This window comes from Odontomachus brunneus, unplaced genomic scaffold (genome assembly GCF_010583005.1).
Source record: "Odontomachus brunneus isolate Ranch 3 - 2012 unplaced genomic scaffold, Obru_v1 Obru_scaffold_065, whole genome shotgun sequence".
NCBI classification, from domain to species: Eukaryota; Metazoa; Arthropoda; class Insecta; order Hymenoptera; family Formicidae; genus Odontomachus; species Odontomachus brunneus.
In genome coordinates, this window is record NW_022639515.1 from 1,659,382 (window position 1) to 1,681,227 (window position 21,846).

A 21,846-nucleotide genomic window follows, 5' to 3' on the forward strand; every position below is an offset into this window, starting at 1 on the left:
GAGAGAGAGAGAGAGAGAGAGAGAGAGAGAGAGAGAGAGGGAGAGACGCGTTCCACTATTCCTGGTACTTGGCGTGCGTTTATGCAGTCCATATTTTTGTTACTTTTATCACACAACGAATTCCATACTCCGCTTCATTGTTTATCGGCTGTATCATCAGCTTTCCTTGCCTGTAATGTCGGTCGTGGCGAACCGTTACCACGGTAACAACGAGAGCGCATACAAAGTACACGGGCGTAAAAGCTTAGCGCAATAAAGCGATGACGCAATGGGCGAGCGCAACTTTGTTGCGCGTTTTATAACGAGATGCAACGGCGATTTATTCGGCCGTTTGTTTAACGAACGCAATCGTACGTCGCCAAAAATGCCGCCATCGTAAGCCCGCGACAATACGTATCGTTAACAGGACTTTCGCATTGATCGCAATGCGCACCCCGAATCGAAATTTTGTCCATTCCGCGTCAACGCAGCGAATTCCGTCCAACTCGAAGGACCAATGACGAATTCCGAGATGTAACACTATACAAACTGTTGTGCTATCTTCATGCAAATCATTATTTAGCGCCATTTTCCTTACTTTTTCTTTCTATTTAAGTTCTAAGATTTTATTGTGCGCTAAAGAAAAAGTAAATCTAAGAAATAAAACATTTATTCGATGGATACCAATAAAACGATACCACGTTTTTACCTATAAAATATTTTTCAAATAAGAAAATATACATTTCTTTTTAATTTAATTTTTTATTAAAGCAATTGCTTACTCTATTTAAATAACAAAATTTGAGTTTGAGGAAATATGTTATCAGTATCCAATAAATAAATTTTATTTTGTTTTTTAGATATCATGATCATTTTCTTTTCCCAAAACATATATATTAAGAACAAATGTTTGAAAATTTATTCATGGGATATATAGTTTATTTATATAAATATACTTTATATCCTGCAAATAGATTTTCAAGTACTCTTTTTTTTATAATAAACAATTACTTTTTTTTGTGTCTTTTATGACAATAAAGTTATTATTATTAAACATATTATGAAAGATTCATTACAGAATTATATAATATTCAATTCTTTCAATACTGTGTGTGTCTGAGTTTAATAATCGCGTATTAAATAATTCCAAAGCAAATCCTCTTTCAAGGACAATTCAACATGGAGAACGCGTTGTCAAGTAACCATTTAGTGCATCAAGATAGAACAATGTCCTCCGCATAATGTCCTCCGAGTTCGACGAGATTTGTAGGGTTAATGTGGAACCAAAATATCGACTCAGGATGGCAGAGTATTCCCGGCGCGCAGCGGATGTCAACTCGTGCAGTATGGATTTAGGAGAGGAGTATCGGAGTTCTCGCGACGGCAATCTCGCGCCGCCGGTTAATTTGATATTTCTGTCGTTTCTCGCGCTTACAGTCGAAACTCACGAGATGCCATTTGCAGCGAGCGACGACAACGTTGGCGCCGGCGATCCGTTCCCGGGGAAGAATAGCCCGCGGGGGTGTCGTCATCAGCGAGGCAATGAGACACCCTCTCTGTCGCGCTGGACGAAGATCTCAGTTTCACTGCGAAACTCGTGCGTGCACGGGAAAAAGCTGCGATCGACGAACGTGCATTTTTAACACCGGCGTGGTAGGAATTGCCGTCGCGTTGATGCGCCGCGACCTCGTGGAAAAGGAAAGGCTCCATTTCTCTGCTCTCGCGGCGCTTTAAAGCGTCATAAGCCGCGGTGACTCTTGCAACGTGTTTGTTCGCTTTGAATGCGCCGGAATGCCTAAACGCACCACGGACGCGAGATTGCGCGTTGTTCTTTCATTTGTCATGTGTTACCGTGCCAACGCAAATATTCTTTCCACGTTGCGAGACAGCGGTCCATTTCCTGGATAAATTCATTCGATCGAGTTTAACTACAGAAAAGTAGCGTGACTAACTTCAGATGCAATGAAAGTCTTAAACTCCGCCTCTAGTATTTATTTTGTCATTCATTGAAACGGATTTCCATTACTTTTTTATGATACATTACTTTAATGAATAAAAAGTACTTATCTCTGATTGCTCATCTCTTAATTGTATACGAATACAATATTATAGAAAGAAAGAAGAGAAGAGAAGAGAAAGAAAAAGAGCAATTTGTTTTTCTTTATCTATAAGTTTTTTTCAGCTTTACTATATTTCTATAGAAGTACAGAAAAACAAAAGACTGTTAGTAAAGTCCATCTTTCTCTCAGTACAAGAAACAGAAAAATTTTTATAATAGCACATTTCAGTTCCCAAAATATAAATAGTACATATAAAATTAGAGGATAACAAATTACAGCAGAATGTCACAATCTAAGTTCCTCTTTATTATAAAATCTTACTTCATATAAATTCAAGTAATTTTCTCTCTCTTTCACTATAAAATCTTCTGCATCTATCATAGATTATCACCGTCTTGCTGGAATTAAGGCTCTTAGAATGAATAAAAAGTTACTCGCACATACTACATTTTCTAGCGTTAATTATCGTTTTTCCTTCTCTCTCCATTCGCAAGTTTGCGTTTGTTAATTACGCGATGATGTATAGAAGGGGCACTGTGCACGATCAAGGGTGCACGAAATTAACGTGGACGTAAACGTCGAAATGTCGATTAGGTCTTCACTAGGTATTATCGTGAATTAGACGTCCGATCGACGAGGCACGTCGTATGACATGTCAATGACACCACGTCTATAGTTCAGAGTTGAAATGAAACTCCCGGCGCGTGCGCGTGCGAACTATATGATTGGATTTTATGAGCGCGCTATCCTCGCGCGTTCAGGGGATATCAAGAGATGGAAAATAACAGGTGGTCCCGCGAATGTGTCAGTCGGTTCTCTCGATCGATTTCCCATAGACACACACACACACACACACACACACACACACACACACACACACACACACACACACACACACACACACACACACACACACACACACACACACACACACACACACACACACACACACACACACACACACACACACACACACACACACACACACACACACACACACACACACACACACACACACACACACACACACACACACACACACACACACACACACACACACACACACACACACACACACACACACACACACACACACACACACACACACACACACACACACACACACACACACACACACACACACACACACACACACACACACACACACACACACACACACACACACACACACACACACACACACACACACACACACACACACACACACACACACACACACACACACACACACACACACACACACACACACACACACACACACACACACACACACACACACACACACACACACACACACACACACACACACACACACACACACACACACACACACACACACACACACACACACACACACACACACACACACACACACACACACACACACACACACACACACACACACACACACACACACACACACACACACACACACACACACACACACACACACACACACACACACACACACACACACACACACACACACACACACACACACACACACACACACACACACACACACACACACACACACACACACACACACACACACACACACACACACACACACACACACACACACACACACACACACACACACACACACACACACACACACACACACACACACACACACACACACACACACACACACACACACACACACATATCCTCCCGTCTCCCTCCACGGATCTTCGTTGATCCCAGCCCGGTTGTAGGCGCGAGAACGGTCGTGAATAACGTCCAATGCGGTGTGTTAACGTCGTGAGAAATTAAACAAATTGACTGATAGCGTCCCGCTGCGTTTAATGGCGGCTGGATAATTTCACTGCGAGCGCAGATATTCGGTAATCCGGCCACGCCATCGTTCCCGAATGTCGTTGTTAATTCCACGAGCGCGTATCGTGGTAACGGCGGTGGTGGCCGGTAAACGTGCCGAGTCAACGTAATGCGACGCTTTCAAAGAGAAAAGGAAGAGCGACGTTTTACATGTCGACCGCCGCGCGATGATCACCGCTGATCGTTAATTTAAGGCGCGATTATATCTGCATAGATATATCTGTCAGATTATTATTAGCTTCTAATATTATTTACTAATATTACTAGACTTCTAATATTACTAGACACGCCAATTTTCAATCTCGGTCCGATACTGGCAGCCAGCACCGCGGAGACCACGGCAGTATTACAGTCCGGCCATAATACGAGATCGGCAATCAATTCTCGGCTGAGCATTCACAATCAATCGTCAAATAAGCGTGAATTTCTCGCGCAATATCAAATGTGGGTTCTGTGATATTAAAATAATATTACAATACTGATCAGTCCTCCTCAAATCACACGCGTGTTATATGGGAATAAATGACAGATTGCACAAAAAATATCGTACGAAAATTGTCGAGTGAAAACGCGCACAACTTTGTACTTTACGCCAGTATTAGGCGAATGAAATTTTCTTTGACTAAAGTAATCAGCAAACTAATCATTAAAATAAACCAATTGTCATATATGTAATCATCAATAATTTAATTGATTCATGAATTAATTATTAATCGGAGTGTAATTGACGAAGTCAGAATTTGATTAGTAATTAATTTCATCGATCGATTATTCGTGATTTTATACATGAAGATTGATTAATTTTAATTACTGAGAGATTTGCCGATTACGTTCATCAATTAGCATTCTAATCTATTAATGCGCCATATTGCGATCAAATTCGACATTCGCTCTATTTCCACTTTCTAAATATATCTCGGCATCTTTGCACAAAACATATCGCGTTCACATCGTAATCAAACACGTCAAGACAAGAGCATGCAACGAGCGCGAACGCATGTCGAACAACGAGAAGTAAGGTAAATTCGGATAAGATAACCATACTTTTTAAAATGCAAATAAAATAAATTTTTTATTGTTATTTCTTAATAGAGTTTGGCACATCACTGCACTGAAGCCTACAGAACATTATACCATCAGAGTTAAAAGGAAAATACTTCAGTGAAATTATTTATTACAAAAATATCAAAACATGAGTATTGATCATCTTACCTAAATGTTTAAGACAAGATGGCCGTAAAGAATAGATGACTCATACATATTTTATGTTCAAGATTCTGCACTTATTATTTTATAAAATAATAAAAAAACATAATTTGATATACTCATTTTAGTATGGGATATTTAATACATATTATTTGTGAAAAATATAATACACATATAAAATAGAAATCTCTATTACAAAACTTAAGTTCTAAATCCAATTTTTGATCAAAACATATTGCACATAAGATTTAATTACTGTAATATTGAAAGTAATTTTTGAAATATAACGACCTTCGTTTTATAAATGTTAGAATGATAGTGGGCCATCTTACCAAAATGTAAGTGAAAGACGGTTATAATAGTACTTATAAACAAATAGTGAAAACTAAAATAAAAATGCATGTTATGTTACAACTTGCATACCTACTTTATGTATCTAACGTTAATTGCGATAGCTTAACTGTAATTTATTCGACGTTACAGCAAGTTTTAGTGGATGCATGAGAAATTCTACAGGTAGTCGAAAATAAAAATATAATATAATATTCATAATCTTGCTATTTTGAGAAATGTACGCATATACACTACGATAAATATCGATTATCTTTGTGACTGATTACACAAATTGCAATGTTTTGCAATTATTAGAGAAATTACAGCCTATGGCCATCATACCTGAGTTTACCCTATGCCTTTTGTTTCACATCCGTACGTTTATTTCTCGCCGAGATACAGCCGCTCGAAGAGTTTGCCGTTTCTAAAGTTGGTACGCGCGAAGAATGTTGCATAATGGTCGGGTTCGAGTTCCGACTTAGCAAAAAAACCGCGCTTTCGATATTTTTCTCTCTGTGGAACGAAAAGATACGCAGATCCCGAACACACGGCGTCCCGCCGCCATCTAGTACGCCTCCTCCTTCTATGGTGGAACCCTTATCAGCGCGTTGCAAAAGGTGTCAAGCACCCATATTATTGCATGGTGCGTTCACACCTCGCACTTGATATCTCTCCCTTCTCCGAGTAGCGCGTAAAACATTGTGAGCGGCCTTGGTCTTTATCTGACGATTTCGCCGCTCGTCGATAACTCCGCATAAAATAGTCGTAAAGACGTGAAACAAATTGCATTCGCGAACTTAGACTGCCTCGCTTCCGCTGAAGAAGGCAAATGTCTCTTTATTTAATCAATTAATTGAGTATTATGTTGAACAATCGACTGCTTTCTTCTCAATTGAAAGACAAATCTACGATCAAAGGCGCGACTCGTTGTCAATAACCTTTGCAAGAATAATTTTTTATTATTTTTTTTTATATTTCCTCTCTCATTGTACGCGAAGTTCCAAACGCTTGTAATGGTAAACGGAAGAAAAATACGAATAATGATCAAGAAGAGCCTAACAATCGATATTATGGTTAAGTAAATTTATTGTCGTATAAATTTACTTTAGTTTCAAGATAAATTTATTGTAGTATAAATTTACTTTAGTTTCAAGATATGCACTGAATAAATCAGCTTCATGACAAAAATGAATTTATATAACAATAAACTTATGTACCCATACAGCAATATTAACTGTTAGACTCTTACTGGCCACTGTTTATACATTTCTTTATTTTGTTATTCCTAGAGCCAATGAAACAGGATGAGATTGTAATAGTTACAAACTCATCACCGGCGCAGTTGTCGCGATGCACTTCCGGCCGCTCTGACACAGGAAATGCTCGTCCCGTCGACCAGTAATTATGCATAAAATTGCAGACGCGCGGCTACGAATTGAATTAATTCGTCGCAATCAAACTTCTGTCGCGCTGCCTGCTCAACAGCTACGTATCGCGGCCGAACGGCGACAAATACATCGGCCTCCTGTTGTGTACTGTGCTATTTCGCGCACGACGCGTCGTGTCGAAGCGTCCTTGCGTCCCACGGCTCGATGTGTCGCGTACCCTTTGCGTTTCCGCGCGGTATAATTACGTAACAGCGTGAACAACAAGTTACACACGTTGGAAACGCGCATACGAGAGCAAAAAAGATAGAAAGAATGAAAAAAGAAGAGACACTATTTACGACGCCCCCGACAGGCTTGACCAATCCGGCGCGACCAATTTTTCATCCCGGCTCGTTGCTCGCGGCGTCGATCGCGCGTCGAGATGGCGCATAATAAATAATCGTATCTGTCCTATTCATCTATCTATCCGAAAAAAAGGGGCGGCGGAGTGGAGGAGGGGAGCGGAGGGTACGCGCGATAAACAACAGCTGTAGCGTCGCCGGCTGTCAATCATTTGGACGTACGCGAAAGTGCGGGATTTATGTCCCGTCGTTTTGAACGGCGATCGCTCGGCCGCGTGTGTGTACGTTTCATTATCCGTGCCGGGGCTTTTCGCTCGATTGGAAAAGACGCGCGACGCGAGCCGCCGGTCTCTCCGACATCGTCAACGGCCCTTGGCCCCCGCGGGAATTTACGGGCGCTTCGTTTCGTAAACTCGATTGCTCCTGCGAGCCCGAGCGGATGCGTTAATTGCCTGTCTTTTCTTTCCGTGCGCGCCCGACCACATCGCGCGCGCGACCCCACGCTCGATTTGCAATTGCATCTCGCAATTGCATCCTCCCCGGCCGGAGAGAGAGAGAGACCGCCGAGCGGCGCGCGCGTTATGCGACCTCGTCATGCATGACGATCAAATAAAGGTGGAGGAAGAAGGAAAAAAAAGTGATATAAATGTCTAGCAAGCTAAATAAATGAGCAGAAAAAAGAGCTAGCTATAAATATCTTGATATAAATATCCGTTTTCTTTTGCTCGCATGTTTAGTCTGCAGATGTGCGGATCGATAGATTTCGCGTTTGCTAAGCTTGCCGCTTGAGAGAGCGATATATATATATATATATATATATATATAGAGAGAGAGAGAGAGAGAGAGAGAGAGAAAGAGAGGAAGAGAGAAGTGTAAGAGAGATTCCATGTTCGTGCACGCGTGAAATAAGAAATAAAAGTTAAGTTGAAGATAAATAAATTAAAGATGGGTTAAAAACTAAAATTACATGAAAATAAAATTAAAATTCTTACTTTTACCAGGACGCTTATTGATCTCGACAATTTGACATTTTTATATTTACAAGTTTCGGCATCATGAAATAAAAGAAAATAAATAATCTCGCAGTATTTAAAATAAAAAAAATATATATTGAAATTTTGGAATTAAAGTTAAAATTTTAATCCTTATTCTTACCAGATGATGGCCAATCTCGAAAACCCGGCTTCGTTATATTCCTAAGTTCGCGCTTTCGTCAATCACCGTCATCGTATCGGTTTAGTCTGGTGACTTGCCCTTGCAGTCACGATGCTCGACTTCATCGACCGTGAGAGGTATAGATAGTACACTCCGGCTGCACGATGTCGCGGCGAGATAACCGTTGCGCGACCGAAACTGAAACGAAGCTTCAGACTTTCTCGGTCGTTATCGCGTAGATTATCGTTAACAGCGGTGGCGGTAGCGGCGCATCGCGGCTTCACGGCGGCGCTTCTCGCTAATAGAAATCGATTAACGCGGCCGGAGGAAGGCGAGACGTTTCTCTCCTGCCGTGCGACGCGCGCCGCTAAATTTTCGGCGAGACGGAAAAATCGGATTAGCGCAACCGGCGGGTTTCTCTCTCCTCCCTCTCCCCAAGCACAACGTGCTTAGTGACGGCTTTAGCGTCCGAGGCGCCCTAGGCAGATTATTTTAGTATTATCGGCGGATTTATTTCTACTTACAGATACTTTTATCAATAATTTCCGACTCGCGACAAACAGACAGCTCGTAAGTTTTTGAAACGTCGTGGTGTTTTCTCTATGTTGTGCGTAAGCGATTTTCTGCATGAAAACCTGATAAGTTTTACGAGCTACAAAAGCTTGGCAAAATGTTTCAAAAGATTGTTGGATAAAAAGTTGCAAGTTCACAATCGAATGTTTTGTACAGAGAATCGTCGAGACCCAAACAGAAAGAGCGATTCTTTTTCTATTTTGGTTACGGATAAACGGACGATAAAACTAGTCAATTTCTGACCAGTTTCTGACCAATTTCTAACTAAACCTTCTTTTGTACAAATAATTCTACCAAATAATTTGTATTATTCAATATAAAAAGTTATGTAACACAGGTGTTACAGAAGGTAGAGTCTTTCAATACAAATTCATGCATTATTGAGATGGTTGCAATTTGATTTATAATTGTCATTTTTTCTTTTAACTAACCAAGAGACATTGACTCGTATTTTTCGTGTTTTTACTAGACCGGAAACTGCCCAGAATTCACCAACCATTTTTATTGTCTAGTTTCTGACCAGGAACTGGTCGAGGAATACTGGACAGTATTTTCCTGTCTAGTTACTGTCTAATAAATCCTAGCCAATAAAACCTGGCCAGTCTCCGACTAGCGACCGGTTTTTGCTGGAAATTCTCCTACTTGGGGATAACTCTGAGCACCGTAATGAAATACTGTGATTTAACAAGAATTGATGATTGATAATCTTACTATCACGATGCCTACGATACGAGGAGCTCTCTGCAACACAAAATGTTACTCGCGTGCGTGCGCGCATGCTATAAATTAGGGCGGAAATACAGACAAGAGGCGCTATCGTGAAATACAGCCGCGCACAATGAACGGTGAAAAATTAGCCTGGCATGTCTCGCCGCCAAAAATCCGCGTTCAGTTGTATTTCGCGAGGCTCGCCGGCCGCGACTCTTCCCTCCGTCTCCCAGACAAACACGCTTGACTACAAATCGCGCCAAATTTACATCGGTCCCGTCGCTCACGTTACACTCCAGGGCCCCCGCAGAAGCGGAGACCGGCACTGCCGCGCTCCACCACGACGACAACGACGACGACAGTTTGACAAACACTGATTACAGCGGAGCCAGAAGGCGCGGAGATAAAGCGCGGCCTCGTCGATTCCCTTTATCGGCCTAAATTGCGGTCGTTATCGGAAAGAATCCCAGCGCCACGTCGCCCCTCTTATTTCTCAGCTGCGAGGGGCGACGGGAAGCGCACAGCGGATCGGCGTCGCCACGCTTTTCCGCTGGAATACGGCAACGGGACGTCGGCCGCGGTGAAAAATGCGCCTCGCCCGATTCGCTCCTCTCTCACCTCCCCTTGCCTCAACGCGCCGCGCTAATCCGCTCCCGTTGCAATTTTAATCCGCGGTAATTCGGTCTCGTAGCGATTTTAATACGAATCGCCCGCAGCCGGCCCCCTCCCCCCGGTTTGTTCCCCCGGAATCCTTTGGCCACCAGGACAGGTTCATTTGCAAACTCCAATTGGCCTGCCGCGCCGATGTTAATGAACACGGTCTCATTAGCGTCTGGTGGTATACGAGGCGGAAAGAAGAAACCCTCCAGCAATGTCGGACAGCCGGCTGAGCCGGGTTAGGTCCGATGGAAATCAATCAGACGGGAGATCGCTGAATGAAATTAATTTCGCAGCCCGAATCTCGAGATTTGCGCGTTTCGAGCGTTCGCGGAATTCTGCACGCTGAATTCCGCATCAGCTGCGCGCTGTGCCGGCACGCAGTGTAAGCATCTGAGCAAAACCTCACTGGCCAAAAGTCACATTTTCTACTCTGTATGATTACCAATGGCCCTTATCTAATGCATGTTTTTACCTAATTCATTGATCATCACTTAATATATTGGTTGCCAAGCAATCAACGTTAACATTAACCCGAAGTATTCCTTGCGATACTTCAACTGAGAATGTGACAGATTTTGACGAGATAGTATTTTGCGATACTTTTTCTTCTCTTTTGTGGTAAAACTGTTATTTTAAAATTGTTATCTTGACAATACAGAGTCACCATTAAAAAGCAAGTAGAATTTCCTTATCGTAATTTTCCGGTAGCATTTTATCATACTTCCAGACATTCCTCAGAAATCTTTCAAAGATGTATTCAAGACTTTTCTCGCAGTGCAGTTTATTTTACAATTTAAAAAAGTTGCGAAAATCTGCGGGTCGTAGAAGAAAATCGACAATATGTAGCTCGATCGACCTTTCTAAAGTACAGGTAATGTTATGCAGGGAAATGTTCGCGCAGCAAAAATGTAGAAAATGTTATGAGAAAGCTTTCGGCTTCTTCTGGCGCGTACATGTCAAGTTTTTGCAAAATTCCGCCTAATGATGTCACAGAATTCTTGTCAGAAACTGATGTACAACTAATAAACTAGTTTATCTTAAATAATGCTGTTAATTTTAATTCGAAACATAATTCAGAATATTGGCCAGGAGATCTTACGTGCGACATGTCGAAAGAAATGATTAAGAGTTATCTTCCGTCGCAGCAGTGTTTGCATACTTATATTATCGCGGTATATCGCGAAACTCGTTTATTCGCAATCTACAGTATCGCCAGCCATTCGAACATATTATCAAAATAGTAACGAGAAATAACTTCCGCATTTCTAGGGAAGAGTAGAAATGGGAGGGGAGATTAGGCCGCGCTGCGCGAATGCGAACAGCGATTATTCGCGATAGCCGCGGAACGCGAATGAATTACTGTTTAAAGCTGAGATTTGAGAAGCCCACGCGGCGTACCGGAGTCGTTTAATCCATCTGAGAGACGCCACGTGATCCTCCTTAAAGCTTGGCTTCAAAGATTTAAATCGACCCAGTCGGCAAACCGTCACCGGCGTTAAGTATTAAGCACCCAATTAAAGGGAGCGCACGCCTCGCGAGACAGACGGGAGATCCCCGTCGCTGCGATCTCTCAAGAGCCGACATTGAAGTTCATTAAAATCAGGTAAACCGAAAATCGGCGATTACACACACGGCGAAACCCACCAGCCGTGCTGAAAGCGCGAGCTGAAATTTCCTGCACGGCTGCAGCTACGCGGCGTCGAAAATAATTCGCGCGCGCGTTTAATAATCGCGAGGAGGAACGGCGACGCGATAATCGACGGCGTGTGGCGCGCTTCGCCGTGTGTCGGAGTTATGGAAAATTTCTGCGATCGAAATTACGGCGACCTCTCCGGACGCGAGCGAATTTCCGCGCGAGCTTGCGAGGCAGCTCCGCGAGAGCGGACTGCTCGCGCAGTCGGTCAGGACGTTCTTGGCGCACGGCGGCAAGGTTTAATTAAATTAACGTTAGCTACCGCGTGTCCTACAGGCGCTCACAATTACACGCTTCGTACGGCTAATCGTTGGATTTAAGGTTCAATTAGCGCCGTAGCCTGTAGGGAACTCCGGACTCCTTCCTTCTCCTTCTCTCCATCCCTTCCTTCCACCCCCTCTCTCTCTCTCTCTCTCTACAATCCCGTCGCCGGTACGAAGATCTCCTTTTTGCCTCGTCGGCGCGATGTGGCCACGTGGTGGCGAAACATGGACGCGGCGAAGACGCAAGCTCCGTTTTCTTTCATGCGGTCCGAGCGCTAGCAGAACGAGGGAGAGCAAGACAATCCACGCTCGACGAGATAGCCAAGAGAGAGAGAGAGAGAGAGGGACACGATAAAATGAAAAAGATTTCTGCTTGGGAAACGCGGTAAATACGCGATTTCCTACTCATTGTTGGCGTTCGACGGGAAAAAGGGGAAGACAGCGCGAAACCTGCGCCGGGGTTTACGTATGTAGATTGGGAGCATTTATATTCAGGACAGCAATGAGTAAAGGAAAGATTCCGCTACGTATACTTCTCTATTTCTGCGAAATTTCTATTTAATGACGGTCGAATCTCGAGAATAAAGGGACTCGGCAGGCGGGAGAGGGGTAAATCGCGGAGGATGAAAATTGAATCGCGAGTTCCCTTTCCTACCTTCCCTTTCCTCGTCGCGAAATAAAAATATGTAAAAGTTTTCGAATGCGAAACCGGTCTTATCTCGTATACTTCCGCGTGAAGCGTAACTTTAGACTCCGTTTGCATCGCGTCGCGCGTTGTCACGCGTGACATCATCGAGCAACGCTTCGCGAGATAAGAAAGTTCCGATGGGATACGAGTGAAAAGAAGTCCAAAGAGGAAACCGCGCGAGAGAGGATTCCCAGTCGGTATCGGCATTCAATAAAGGGAGTACAGCGCAGCCGCCGTGTCCCGTTGGTGCAAAAATTTATATTTATATATTTCAATCAAAGAGGTAGAGAGAAGGGAGAGAAAGAGAGAGAGAGAGAGAGAGAGAGAGAGAGAAAGAGAGAGAGAGAGAGCGATGTGACCGAAATTGTGAAAGGTAAAACGGGAATGCGATAAGAAAAAGTGGAAGCGAGCGAATAAATCCAGCGGCTTACGTTGTAACGTCACGTATTGGCTTTACCATTCGATATCAAAAGCGCGGTGCAGAGCACGATTTAAAGACGCAATGAGATAAAGAAAAATGAAAGAGGAAAAGTTTCTCAACGAAAAACACGGATATTGTTGCAACAAGAGGGACATTAATATTCTTATGCAGATGCGATTATACATAGCGATTTATTTATACATAGCGATATAACGTATTATCGTAAATAAAAATTAGACTGTGAGTGTTCAGAAAATTCAGTTCGTGCTACACAGAAGCGATCGAATCATTGTGTAGAATTTTATGAAGGAATAAATCAACATTCTGCAGTATTCTGGCTTTCTTTATCCTTTATCCTTTCATTTTTATATTTATCCTTTCATTTGCATATGTGTAATTTATATTCTAGAAACTGTGAAATATGCCATTAAAGAATTTACTGTGTTTCCAGTGAATTTTACCGTATTCCAAGATAGATCTCATTGACAGTTTATTTCTGCTCTACTACACTGAAAAAAATATCTAAAAAATAATATAAATATCTTAAGGCTCTTTATAAGTAACACCTAAGTTTTAAATATTAATAGAAATTAATTTATGTGTGTTATTAGTACTCTCTTTCTCTCTCTCCCCCCTCTCTTTCTCACCGAATATAAATACTTATTATTTTTTAACAGGAATAAGGCCATTAAGAGCCAATGCTGGATGTTTTTTGCAAAATGTCTATGATGGGGAGAATAATGATTGTAGTGTCAAAAACGCACGCACCAAAATGATTTTCCGGTCTTTACAACGTATGCGATGAATCAATCTTCCACTAACAAACCGACCCTAAATCCCCTAATATTTTTCTACAATTATTAAAATTATTAAAAACCACCTTTTATTTTAATACTTTCCATGCGCATTGATTCCATTATTGAGTGCATTATTGATTGCAAGAAACACTCAGCATCGACTCTCAATGGCTTCACTTCTGTTAAAAAATAATAAGTATTTATATTCGGTGAGAGAGAGAGTACTAATAACACACATAAATAAAAAATAAAAAATATACTTTCTTGAAGTATTAAGAAAATCTCAACTTATCATGAAAAACCAGTTATTCTATTTAGATTAAAGATATTCTATTATAGATATTCTATTTAGATAAAAGAATTTAAACTTAGATGAATATGTTATTAGTGTTCAATACATAAATGTTCTCTATTTTTCAGATATTTTTTTGCGCGTGCAGAAATATAATAAAATTAAAAAAAATTTATTTGAAAAAAAAAAAAAAACTATAATATTCTCTCTGTGTATGTCATCTGCGCTATAACGAATTATTGGGTCGCGTAACATGTAATTTCGGATATTTCAGATAAAATAAAACGATTGAACTTTTGTTTATAAATGTATAAAACAATGTGTCGTTTTAATCTATGAGATATTTTGCCATACGTCCTACGTACACACATTGTTTTATAAAGTTATAACAACGTAAAAACATAACCATTTCATTTTTATCTGAAAAATTGCTCATTGCACAATCCGATATTAACGGCACACCAAAGCAGAGAACACCCGATATGAAAAAATCCTCCGTTGTCGAAACACAAGCCTCGTCCTCTCGCCGGTTTCGCGAATCTCGCGCGGAATCACGCTTTTAGCCCCGGGACTTTCCTTGAAAGCTGCTCGCATCAACTTTCAGAGAGCTGCTAAAAAAGGAATCGGAGAATGCGGCGAGAGAGGTCGCCTAACGCCCGTTCGAAGGATGATAACAAAGTCGATATATGGCTGGATGCGAAAAGGACGACACCGGGGAAACCGTGCGGATAGAATTCGCAGCCACTATACGCAGTATAGACGGAATTGGCATCCAATATAGGGAACAGAAAGCAGCTGGAATTGGCGCGATGGTTTATATTTATAGATTGAAAACGTCCCTCTTCTACTCTCCCTTCCAGCTCCTCTCCTTCTGTCTCTTTCCCCTATCCCTCTCTCTCTCTCTCTCTCTCTCCCTCCCTCTCTCTCTATCATGTCTATCTCCTCTTCACATCCGGTCCCTCTTTCATCACAACCATCTATCTTTTTCTCTGGCCCGGAGATGGAAGGAACGGAGGATGGGAAGCGAGCCGTTCATTCCGTTTGATCTCGCGGCCGTGATATTTTTCCAGATTCTCCTCTTCCCGTCGAAGCTCCATCATTCGTCCAGCGGGAACAAAAAGAGGGACGCGTCCGTCCGTACGTCCGCCTGCCCGCACGTGGCTTTCCGTGTGATTGTATCCAGCTCGGTATCGTGGAATCGTGATGTACGTGATTATGTCGCTCAGCCATCCAGCCGATACCGAAGGAAGTGACAGGAGGAGCAGTCGCGAAAATTGCCCTTTACACGCCGTGAGGCAAGCCGAACCGTTTCCGATGCACCGGCCGCGGTGGACCGCCCTCGCTTTTGAGAGCGCGCGTTCGTTCGAGCTAACGGATATCGAGGCTAAAACACGATGGCGAAGATGATTTCCGGCCGCAGGACCGTATCGACGAGAGTGGACTCTTCGCTCGAAACTGCACGACACGAACGAACTTCCCTATGAAGAAATGAAACGATCGAGGGAACTCGATTGTCGTGCGCTCAGGGCAGGCATTAGGGAACTATTCGCAAAGGTTTGCGATCGGAATAATTGCGTTTTTTTCTAAAAAAGAACGATAGATATCTAGGGATAGATATCACTCAATTGTCACAGCGGATAATTGATTCCGACTGGAAATCTTCGCGGCTAATTTTATGCAGAGTTGCTCAAGTCGAAGTTAAGATATTGTACACGATTTGTAAAGAAGAAGTGAGTGAGTGAGAAGCTACTAGAAGAACATGCTTCGGCATTTCAGTCTTAGGGAGAATTCACACCTTGGAAGAAAAGAAGAAAGCAGAAAGGTAGGAGTCAATCAGAACTCACGCTGATGGTTAGGTATATAGTTGATAGTTTCTGCTTTTCTACCAGCGCGAGTTCTAATTGGCTTCTGTTTTCTGCTTTTATATATATGCCAAAGTATGAATTGTCCATTGGAGCTTTTCTCTCATTTTCGCTCATGTCGACCTTAAAAATGTCGGACAGGATGCAGACCACATTCAGGAATCGGCACGCTTTGTCCTAACTTTGACTAGAAAAACTCTGCTTTTATTCTAAGAGAAAATTATTGAAATCGTATTTCATTAACCGTACTTGACTTTTTTAATGTGCGCACAAAATAATATATAATCTGAAAATTTTCTATTTACATTTTCTATTACTTATTTATTTCCTTAATTTTTTAATGTCGTTTTTATTTAATAGTAAATTGATATAAAGTAATTGATGGGGCACGATTTAGGAGACGCGATCAATCTCAGGAGCGCGACAGAAATAGCAAAAGGTCGATTTATCGTGAAACGCGCTATAAAACGCTATCGAAGTAAATTGCGGTTTCCAGTGAGTTGATACAATTTTCCCGCAGAGAACTGCTGTCTTATGAATAATGGAGGAGACACGGCACGCAATACGGTGCGTGGAATAGACACTGCGTTAGTAATTCGGAAAAACCGATTATTCCGCGAAATTCCGTCCAAGTGCGCCATTATTATTACGATCGCTCTGAGCATTGTACCAGAAGTCCTCCCTCCCGCCGTGATATTTCATCGTGACAGAAACAGCGATAGCTCAGCTATAAAAATCGCGCTTTAGTCCACGAATTCGCGCGACCTCGGCCTCCTCGGAGCGTTCTCAGTGCGTCGTGTCGCCGGCGTCGAGAGCCTTTCTCTCGCTCTTAAGAAACGGCCGACGGTAAAATATACCGTAATAAATATCATCGGTTCGCGGACGGATTTTTACAAGTCGCCGTCTGAAATTCAGCTTTAAACTACGACTGAACAATTTTGTGTTTTTCGTAGACCGCTATTAATAGCACCGCACACACAGAAAAATATTGTTCTACCGCTAAGAAAACCGATTATTCAGAGTTTATTTTCCTTCTTTTAAGTAATGGTCTTCAAGAGAGAATATTTTCTTGTTTAATTTAATTTTTATAAAGAATATTATTATATATAATATATATTTGTATATATAATTAATTAATATATATATTTGTATTATTATAAAATTGTATATGTTATATAATTTATGTATATATATATATATATTTGTATATATATATTTGTATATATAATTTGATACATAATATTTGATATATATACAATAAATATTCTTATCGAAAGAATATTTTCTAGGTAATACACGTAACATCTTAACATCTTAATTTACAACTAACATCTTAAATCAATAACATCTTAAATTTGAGAAAAGCTCATTATCATATATTCAAAAGAGAACAATCTATCTTTTTTACAAAAATATCATGAAACTTTATCGAGAAAAAAAGAAAAAAAGTTTATCGAACTCTGTGCAGTAAACTGAATTTTTGCTTTAATTGGATATTCTCGATGGAAATACCAAACTTACTAGGATTCAGAGTTTACTTTCAATAAATTTAATAGTTCTGATGATAGATTGGTGGATATGTGAACTTATAAAATGCTTTAAGCAAATGCAGTATGCATTGTTCTGTGTGCACGTTTGCTCCGACGCATTGTCGGAGTTGAGCGCGACAAGTCTCCTCGAGTAACGCGAAAATATTCAAACGCGATGTTTCCTCGAGCTAAGGGCCGATTGTTCCAACCTCTTGGTACACTCAAACTACAGTTAAATCATGTCTCTACCTGTGTCCAATTTGAAGGAAAAACGACGACAGACATATGATTCAATTGTCGGGTAGTTTACCAAGAGGTTGGAACAATCGACTCTAAGTAAATATTTTCTACAGAAGTTCTACAGGAGTTTCTCTTCACAGAGGTGGCTGATGATAATCGTTGTCTATCCTACGTAATTCACCGCGCGCAAATTGTCTGTCCCTTCCTTCACGCCGCCGTACGAAACTGTCACGATCGATTTAGGTTCAATGTGACGCCCAATAGGGGATCAATCGGCGCGACCCGCCAATGGAAAAACGGGTTATCGTGGCCATGAAAATCCGTATACCATATGTCAAATGGTCATTACTTGTTGACAGGGACGGGACGTGACGCCCAATCAATATGTTACGTTCGATGCGTCGCACTTCATGCATCGCGATGCAATAAATATCCGAGCGGATGAAACACAGTGGCTATCACACACGCTGCTTCACGGACCGATTTTCCGTGTCGGCTCGCCGCGACGCGTTTTTCTCTCTCATTGACCAGATTTTAGCACACGCACGCAAAACACAAGAGCATCGATATGTATTATTAAAGTCGCATGTACGGAACGATTCTTCCCGAGAGGCAAAATTTCGCTTTCCCTGCATAGAAAATTCCTTAGGACTTAATGGGGATCTAGCCTGACTTTCCAGAATAATTATGATCCACCTATTTCCTGGAAATGAAATCTTTTTTAAATTTTCCTGGAATTGAAATCCAACCCGATTCCATCTCCCCTCTCCAACAAAAATTGTGAGATCTCATTGGGAAATCTACAAAGATTCGGATTAGAAGTGTAATGTTTCAAAAGTGCGGAGTGGAAAACTCAAACAGATCCCAATTTTACCGCGGTATGTTTTCTCAAAGCTTTCTTAAGTGTAATGTTTCAAACATACAATTTTAAACGGGTGAATTCAAAATATTCTCAGTATTTTTTTTTATCTGCATTTTACACGTTTGAATCGAATAAAATATGTTAACTTTCCAAATGATGCTATTGTTCAGTAAAATGTTCAAAGTATACAAAACTATTTTATTTTTTGGTATTTTATTTTATCGTAAACATAATAATTGGCATAAAAATGTGATTCCCCCTTTTATATCCTAAAAGTATGTCAATATTACCGACAAAAAAGCGCGAGTTTTCATTGTATTTCTGTTTCACTTTTAAACAGTGGGCTTATGTTTGGGACAAGAATGGAATTTCCAAATGTAGTATCGCAGTGGAATAACCAATTTTAGGTTAAATTTTAGCATTCCAGTCAGAATCTATGCCACAACGGGGAGAAAGATCTTGGCAAATTTCTATGCGAGTCGACGTATACGACATGGCCGAAAATTAGCCATATATCACAGACGGCGATTAATTATCGAGCTTTTCTCTTTTATCACGGCGCGGGTAACCTTGTCGGATAATATCGGACGATATTATCGGATGACAATGGCCGATATCGCTCATTATTGTCCCGCCGCGTTTCCGGAAGCGTTCGGCGAACGTGCGGATTCGCGCGCATGAGAATTCCAACGAAGGACGGACAGAACGGAACGGGGTAGGCGGGGTACGCGACCGAAACGGCCGGCGATAATTAAGTCGATTAACGTCGAAACTAAAAATACTGCAGCGTGGTTTCGGCGGCGCGCAGCTGCCGCAATTATCGGCGATAAATGGTAAAACTGCCTCACGGTTCCTCGGAGGCGCCGGCGCTGCTCGCAGTGCCGCAGTAATTTGTCGCGGCTTGAATATCGACAGATTAAAAAAGCTCCCCCCTCCCTTCCCGCCGTCACCCACGACTCTTTCTCCCTCGTTCTGCCGGCACCCCTCCGTTCCACCCTTCGTCTGCTCTCCGTCAGGCCACTATCGGAGAGATCTTCTCCCCTTTCATGCGAAATTCATCTCCCATATTTCATAATTCATGCAGCCAATTTCCCGTCTCTATATACGTCTGCCGCTACACACCATCGTCCCCGCGGTGAATCCTAATTTTTGTTTATTCAATTCTCCTCCTTTCCCATCATATTATGTATTTATCTCTCTGATTACCTGTCGCGCTTGTAATTCCCGTTTCAGAAACCGACGATCGTCCGATTCTGTTTCTACTGGAGTGAGTCGATACTTACAAGTGTAAGAGACGCCAGCTCGACACGTCCCGACAAGCGCTGGATACAAAATGAAGAGCCAGAAACGAAGAGATTATTCCCAAATGACGTGCTCGCGATACGTCCTGACGATCGCATGTTGCTACTTTCGACATTCCCGATATTTATTTATGCGCGGGACTCACTTTCGACGGACAAAAGATGAGTAAAACGCGGAGCGATTTCGATCGATACGTTAACGATGGCCGCTCGACAAAATCAAAGATGGTTGCGGCATTGATCACGTACATCGAAAGTGCTCGCCGCGTGACGATGTTTCTACGACGCCATCTGCACACTCGTGGGTGCAGTACCATTCGATAGATCGATCTATTCGATAGGTCGATACATACGAAATTTTCGACTAGATATTCTCTAAAGTACAATCAGTGTATTCTTCACTGAATTGTTATACTTATAACTGATGATTTAGTAATAAGTATAGCATTGTAATCAATAAAATCTCGGAAAGGGGATTAGTTGATAGCGATTGTTATCATTATTGATGCAGTTCGCAAATACAGACGATGTTATGGCATGCAAATTACATGAAAGTCGTTAATCTTATCACTACTGACACAGAAAAAAAATTCGTACGGTGTATAACGAATTTGCAAATTATATTGGGTGTGATAGTATAAATATTCAAAAATAGTATAAATATTCAAAAAATAAAAAAATATTTATTCTCAGCGGGTATTAATAATACATTTACTTTTACTAATATATATATATACATATTTTTACACAGAGAAAAATATTTTTTATGTAGAAAATATATATTTTCTTAAAACCTTAGCTTTTTTATGAAAGCAACTGTTCATTCTATTTAAACAAAAAAATTTTATTTTTTTAGTAAATATATCATTAATACTCATCGAATAAATTTTTTTAAATTTTTAGACATTTTCTTCTCTTTCAATGTTCAAATTTTGCAGTAGAATCTTACTTTCATCGGTCAAAATTAGTAAGAAAAATGATGAAACAGTAAGGTGGGAGTGCTTTCACTAAAAATCGGTAAATAATCTCTGATTATCGGTGAAATGCTCTTACTGATCAGAGGTATTTTCACTGTTTCATTTGAAGAGAGTACACATTCGCTTCTAGCTACGCGTTTCTCATCACTGTTAATTAACCAAGAAAACACGTTCCCGTTTGCTGAATTAATCATTAGTCATGAGGGATATGCAGTTAGATACGGATGCGAGTGTCCGAAAATTTTCAGTAAGAACTACCGATCTATCGATAGTGAAGCATCCGTGGGACTGTATGTACGACGAAATACCGTAGCACTCACGGCGCTTTATTCGTTTGATTTTACCACGACACGAAATAAATACTGTCTGTTTGTCTGTCTGTCTGTGTTTTCCATTTTCATTCACTGTCTCTCGTGCCCCGACCTCACCCTTTCTCCGGCAACAGTTTCGACTTGGCGAAATTACACGCATCACGGCGCAGTTTCATCGACTGCCGCACGAGTGACCGATCGCAATTCGGCGAGAAAGAGACACAGAGAGAAAGAGAAAGAGAGATAGAGATAGATATATAGATAGATAGATAGATAGATAGATAGATAGATAGAGAGAGAGAGAGAGAGAGAGAGAGAGAGAGAGAGAGAGAGAGAGAGAGAGA

At 41.3% G+C, this 21,846-nt stretch overlaps 1 protein-coding gene across 7 annotated transcripts in view; it reads right to left on the bottom strand.

Annotated features, from left to right (window-relative positions):
* LOC116846486 (protein rhomboid) overlaps nt 1-21,846 on the bottom strand; it is a 185,261-nt gene that overhangs the window by 58,458 nt on the left and 104,957 nt on the right. For 2 of the 7 annotated variants that reach the window (XM_032820378.1, XM_032820380.1), the window contains exon 1: nt 8,326-9,379. The exons of the other annotated variants lie outside the window; for them this stretch is intronic. The gene's annotated coding sequence lies outside the window, so the exon portion shown is untranslated. Of the gene's footprint in view, nt 1-8,325; nt 9,380-21,846 lie in introns of those variants that run through there. 7 annotated transcript variants of the gene reach the window in all.